The 6,000-nt window shown below is 36.5% G+C and overlaps 1 protein-coding gene across 3 annotated transcripts in view; it reads left to right on the forward strand.

Moving 5' to 3' along the window:
• LOC147817509 (uncharacterized) overlaps positions 1-5,732 on the forward strand; it is an 80,994-nt gene extending 75,262 nt beyond the window's left edge. For 2 of the 3 annotated variants that reach the window (XR_015436310.1, XM_087170443.1), the window contains one exon: positions 2,203-5,732. The gene's annotated coding sequence lies outside the window, so the exon portion shown is untranslated. The remainder of the gene's footprint in view (positions 1-2,202) is intronic. The other variant, XR_015436309.1, reaches the window with a different exon arrangement.
• Positions 5,733-6,000: the final 268 nt, after the last annotated feature.

Genomic DNA, 6,000 nt, shown 5'->3' on the forward strand with positions numbered 1-6,000 from the left:
AGTAAAGTGTGCGAGTAGCCTCATATAAATGGTGAGCCTGAATGGTAGCTCTCTAATCTACCAGGTTTTTAAATATTTAAACACTTGATTTTGCATATTATTTTAATTTAAGTCTGTTTCATAGAAAAAAAAATCGACCAGCGCTCCCTTTGGAGGCTAATTTCCATCTGTTGTCCTTGGCCAGTTGTCAAAAAGACACCTTAAAACGGAGAAGAAGAATATATTTGCATGTGTAACATAATAAGTATGCACGGGATAGTACAGTCCATATCCACCTGTGAATAATGCCACAGTCCAACACATGGTGTTTTAGACAAATAAGAAAAAAAACCAGGAGGAATCACAGATCACAGATGATCGTGGATTACTTTAAAAAGCTGTTATTTATTTATTGTTTTAAACCTTTGCGCTTAAACATAATTTCTTGTATTGTTTTGCCTTTGTGTGCAACCAAAATGTCGAAGGAGAAAGAAATAAAATTCTGGCTTAATAACAGCGGGAAGATCATCTCTGGACTGTGACTTTGTGTGTATTTTTAGTCAAAATCATAGCCTGACATTTCCTTTGTTTTCGCTGATGCTGCTTTGGAGAGTGTGTGTGTGTGTGTGTGTGTGTGTGTGTGTGTGTATGCGTCAACAGCCAGATCCAGAAAAGGGCCAGAAAGTCTGGAAGGAAAGCAGGAAGCTGCAGTGACGGTTGACATTGTACACAGATGTTTATTAAATACAAGGTCTTGTGGCAACGAAACAACATATTGTTTTGTCTAGACTTGTGTTTGTGAAGGCAGTAATTGTGTATGTGCATTAAAGTATGTTTTTAATATAATTAGGAAATTTAAGTCGCCTCGACCTTGGGAACTTCACAGGGCAACAGCTGATGTGCAGAATTCATACTGATTGATTTTGTTTGTACTGATTCAGATTTCAGAACAGAAAGAAAAACATGTTCTGTGTTGGTCGGCCCGAGTGTAGTGAACGATGGAGATCAACAAGGAACATTAGGCAACTTAGGTGTCAGTTCAGTTGTATATACTGCAGCACCAGCTGATATTTGTCATACGATCTTGTAATTGTTAAACTGGTCTGAACTTTACTGTCACTCTGACAGGAAAGGGACGAAGGGAGGATTACATGGAGGTTTACGACTGAGCTTGTTTCTTCATTCAGTGTTGTAAAGTCTGAATTGACTGAGCCAAAAAAAGCAAAAGAATAGCAGAGAAGATAATGATAGAAAATTGATTATTGTGCTTTCTACATGTGGTAGTATAACCCAACAACAAAAATGGCAAAATATCTGTTTTGATAGAAAATAAAATCTTTTTAGTTTCGTTTTTTAGTTTTAGATTTTATACTAATGATATATTCACGTCTTTACTACAAAGAGCTTTGTGCTTTACTGTGTTATCTTTGACTAGTGTTTGGTTGTAGCATCTTTTAAGGAAAATATTACTATAAATATAAATATAGATTTTTCTTTTTTTTATTTATTTATTTTTTTTACTAAACAGCAAAGGTGGCAGTGTTTCTTTTTTTTTTTAGCCCTTGGTAGTGTCTGCATGTATTTCTTCTAGGCTGCATACAGCCTGTATGTAGCCTGAGAGGAAAAACTGAGGACAAAAACTTGCTCCTACTCCTTTAGCTCATTATCAACTTCTTTATCAACTCAGATTTTCTCTCATCTGGACTTTAATGGCAGAACAGTGAGAAAAAAACGAGATACTTTAATAAGAAAATCAAGCTGAAACAATAAAAGTGAGGAGGACAAAAGTTGGATTTTAGGATGTTATGTTTTTTTATTATATTCTAGGCTTTTAATCGTATTACGACACACACAGGCAGCACTGGACAATCTGAGGAATCTTGATAAATTGTTGGCCGTGATGTTCCTTTTGTCAGCTTTATATTTGGAGGGAATTGAAATGTGCTTCCTTCTCTGCAGGTTGGCAAAAAACACATTTTTATTTGAGGGCAATAAAAGCTAAATAGTTTGTGCTTCACTGTGTGCCGTTCCAGCCCGTTGTATTTTAATTGCTCACAGTAGGGCTGTAATCAGTTAACAATGCCCGATGATACCTGATCACCCCTTAATCCAATGTGCCACCTCAGATTTATAACGCTATTTTCCTCCATTTACGTTTATTCTCTGTGTTTTTTGCTTTCTTTTCCTGCATCCTGACAATGTTTTTCTCTTGCTCTTCCCCAGTTGAGATGTTGCTGAGTCAGTTTGGGGTCATGACATCATCATCATGAGATGGGGAGCCTGGTGAACAGTGACCGCAGGCGGCGACAGAAGAGGTGGTGCTGTGTGTTGCGTTTTGCAGCTGCTGGTAGTTGGCAAAAAAAAAAAATTGTCAACTCCCTTTTTTTTCTTGGCAAAAAAAACCAAAAAAAAAAAAAACAACCTGTCAACTCCACAGAATTTTTTTCTTTGCCAAGAACCTCAGGGAATCCTTTGCTCCAGTGTTGAATGGAAGAACAAATTCTCAAGAGATTTGAAGAGGCAGTAAGTCAGATTTTTATTGCTGCATTCCACCAAATGACCATAAAACACCTGCAGGAGGTTGGTAATCGTCCATGTTCTGAGGTCTTTTGGCCAAACCGTCTTTCCGGCTTGTGGGTTGTTTTGGAGCAAAATCTCCACACCCAGTGAAGTAATGCTGATGCTGTTGAAACCCTGACTGGTGGTGACCACAGCTACTAACACACGAGTGAAAGATTAGCCTCTGGGGTCCATCTCTTCACCAGTGATTATACAGAGTAGGTTTAATTTACAGTAACATAACTTTATTTATATATGATGTAGAGACAATGTGAGAATATCCCATACAGTCTCTCATTCATCTCTGTAGATCGTAACGAGTGATTTACAGACATTCATAGACTTTCAGTGAAAGAGGCACAAATGAGTTTGGATAAAATCATTTTAACTCTAAATAAACTATATTAGTTTTATTTCTTACATTTTTAAATCTGATAAACAAACAGACATCCTGCTGCTTAACAAGTTCATTATAGTGAAATAAAAGTTTTTGAAGCATCCATTGAGATTTAATGACTGAATGAATTTGTTCTTCCTCTCTGTATGTTGCAGCTAATGCACCTCGTCTTTTATCTAAATGATCAAAATAATGAAATGAATCCATGAACTTAAACATTAAGTTACAATTCAACTGAATCAAGGGCTCGTTTTGATATCATAATGTAAGGTCATGAAACACACTCAGCACATAAGATCCTATTGTTTACAATCTAACAGTGTGTTTGTGTCTGACATACACAGCTCATAAAAATGATGATCAGTTTGTTAATTTAGGGGTGTGATTAATGATCATTAATTAATTGATCATTTTTAATATTTTATATAATTCATCTGCTAATTATTTCCTCAATTAATCATTCAGCCTATTAAATGAATCCAGAGTTGACGTCCTCAGATTGTTCTGTCAAACCAACAGTCAAAACTCAAAGATTCACTTTGTCATCACAGGAGACAAAAATCTCACGATTTAGAAGTTCAGATCAGTGAATGATTGGCACTTTTTTTATTTAAGTGATTAATCAATAATTAAATCAGTTAAATCTAATTGATTATTAGATCATTATTATTTTTCTGTCTGCCATCTAATTGATTTATTAACTAATCATTTCAACTCTGACATTAGTTGAATGTCAGCTTCCTGCCTTCCTCCGTAGACTGTCAATACACTTTAGTGAACAAAAACACTAACGCCCTATTAACTTAATTTCAGTTTATGCTCACAGAAACACGAAGAGTTAAATGAAGCTATTATAAAGTTGGATTTATTTTTCCTGTATCAGAGGCTTCACATGGAGGTATTTAAGGACGACTCAGCACTTCCTCAAAATCGTAACTATAACATGGCTGCTTGTGTGTTTTGGCAGTGGAAGAGCTACAAACTGGCCTGATTGGACTCATTTCAGTGACTCTGTGGCAAGTGGAGCTGAAAGGATCAAGTCCAGCTGTGATACATGTGTGTGAATAAATGTGAAAAAAAGAATGGATAATATTTAAAAACTTCAGATCCTTAACGATCTCCATTAAACTTGCTTGAAAATATTTAAATAATTTGAGGAAAATTAGATTCTAATAATAGGATCCCCAACAAAAATAATTAAAACATAAAGCATGTTAACTACATCCTCGATATCATACTTTTCATATAATACTCTTTAGAAGTACGTAATAAAAATGTAATTAATTAATTATATTTGAAGAGTTGTTACTGGGTTTCATATGATCACTAAACCTCTGGCTGAGTGAGACTGGTGACTAACTCTGCAGTGTTTTAAAACTATCACCAGGTCATAATTTATGGGTTGAGTGAGTTTCATGACCCTCAGGCTGTTGTCACACATTAAAACCGCATTGTTAAATTTCAAACATAGTCAGTGTAAACATGCATCATTCCTGAAAAATTTACTTCGCCCAAGCACATTTTCCCTTCGGAATTGTGAATTTCTCTTTGTCCTGCAATGAACCAACTTTTCTGTCTAACAAAAAAACAAAAAAACAAAAACAAAACAGGTTTTGAGCCTGAAAAAAGAGAAGTTTTGTGAAATTTGTCTTCTAGCACTCTGTAAGCAGGAACAGTTAATGATTTTAACAGGGTGAGAGAACCAGCATGAAAAACTGCAGTGGTCACTGAGAACATGTCCACACTAATGCAAATCTGTAAACAGCTTCTTTCATTTCATCAAGCACAGAGAACCGCACTTGTCAAAAGTCCTGAACTGTGGTGTCACATTTTATGGTCAGATGATCCATTTTAGAGACTTGCTGTTCTGTAAATGACACAAATCTCCAATATGATCAGCAAACAATTTTTTAGGAAACAATTGTGTGTGTGGATAGGACACACGTGGCACACTGATGTCATTTTCTTGACTTAATCTGCATTAGTGTGAACATGACCTGAGAAAGAAAGGAAGGGGAAAACAGGTGAACTCATGTGAACACGTGTCCGTAATCTATAATACATACATTGTATTTAACAGATATCTTAAATGTGACAAGGGGCACCAACCTAATCCACAGACATTGGTTTGCATTGTATTTTCTAACCTTATCATATTTTTTATACTTTTTTTTAATGTAAAATCTTAATATGAAAGTTAATTAGCAACTACAAGGTGTTGGTTAGAGCCCCTTGTCAACTTCGAGGTGTGTACAGTTGACGTTTATTGGGAGGGGGTCTTCAAGTGACCCATGTGGGAACAGTCTTGCCAGTGACCTCCAGGTAATTTAAAGGCCCCTGATTTAGGAGTTTGTCTGTGTTTCTTTTTAAGATAGATAGATATTTGGCTGTTCTCACAGCAGCTTGTAGACAGCCTCAAGAAAGCAGAGAGATCGAGGGTGAGAGAAAAAGATGCTGAACCAAAACAAGGAAGGCAGTCAGACTGTGTGTGTGTGTGTGTGTGTGTGTGTGTGTGTGTGTGTGTGTGTGTGTGTGTGTGTGTGTGTTAGTGTTTGAAAGAGAGTGTGTGAACTAGGAAGAGAGGAACAAAGATCGAAAAGAAAAGAGTGCGTGTGAAAGAAAGCAAGACAGGGTGAGTTAGGGAGAGAGAGAAAGAGGAGGGGAGATATATTTGTCTGCCTATAAAGCACAGCACGCTTCTCATTTTGATTTCTGGACCTGTCGAGTAAAGTTTAGCAGAAGTGAATCCTGACTGTAAGAAATGATCACAATACACCAATAAAACATCTCAAACTGAGGAAGTTGTCTGTTGTTGTTGTTTGAAGGAGCACAACGAAACTACACTTCATGTTTCTGTGAAGTACATTCAGGGCGTGTTCACAGGAAAAATAATTCAAAACAGAGGTATGCAGTGAGAATTTGCCATCTTTGTACTCATCCAGTGAAAATATGTCAAATGGATAGGTTGCAGAAATTGCTTCATCTTCTATGTCTGATCATTTCCTCCATTAGTCAGGATGTGCTGCCTCCTCCTTCTTTTTCTAATGGCTCTGCTTTTGGTATCT

This window comes from Seriola lalandi, unplaced genomic scaffold (assembly GCF_002814215.2).
Source record: "Seriola lalandi dorsalis isolate HSWRI2012SDOR001 ecotype SW California unplaced genomic scaffold, Sedor1 jcf7180002054948, whole genome shotgun sequence".
In the NCBI taxonomy this organism is placed as follows: domain Eukaryota; kingdom Metazoa; phylum Chordata; class Actinopteri; order Carangiformes; family Carangidae; genus Seriola; species Seriola lalandi.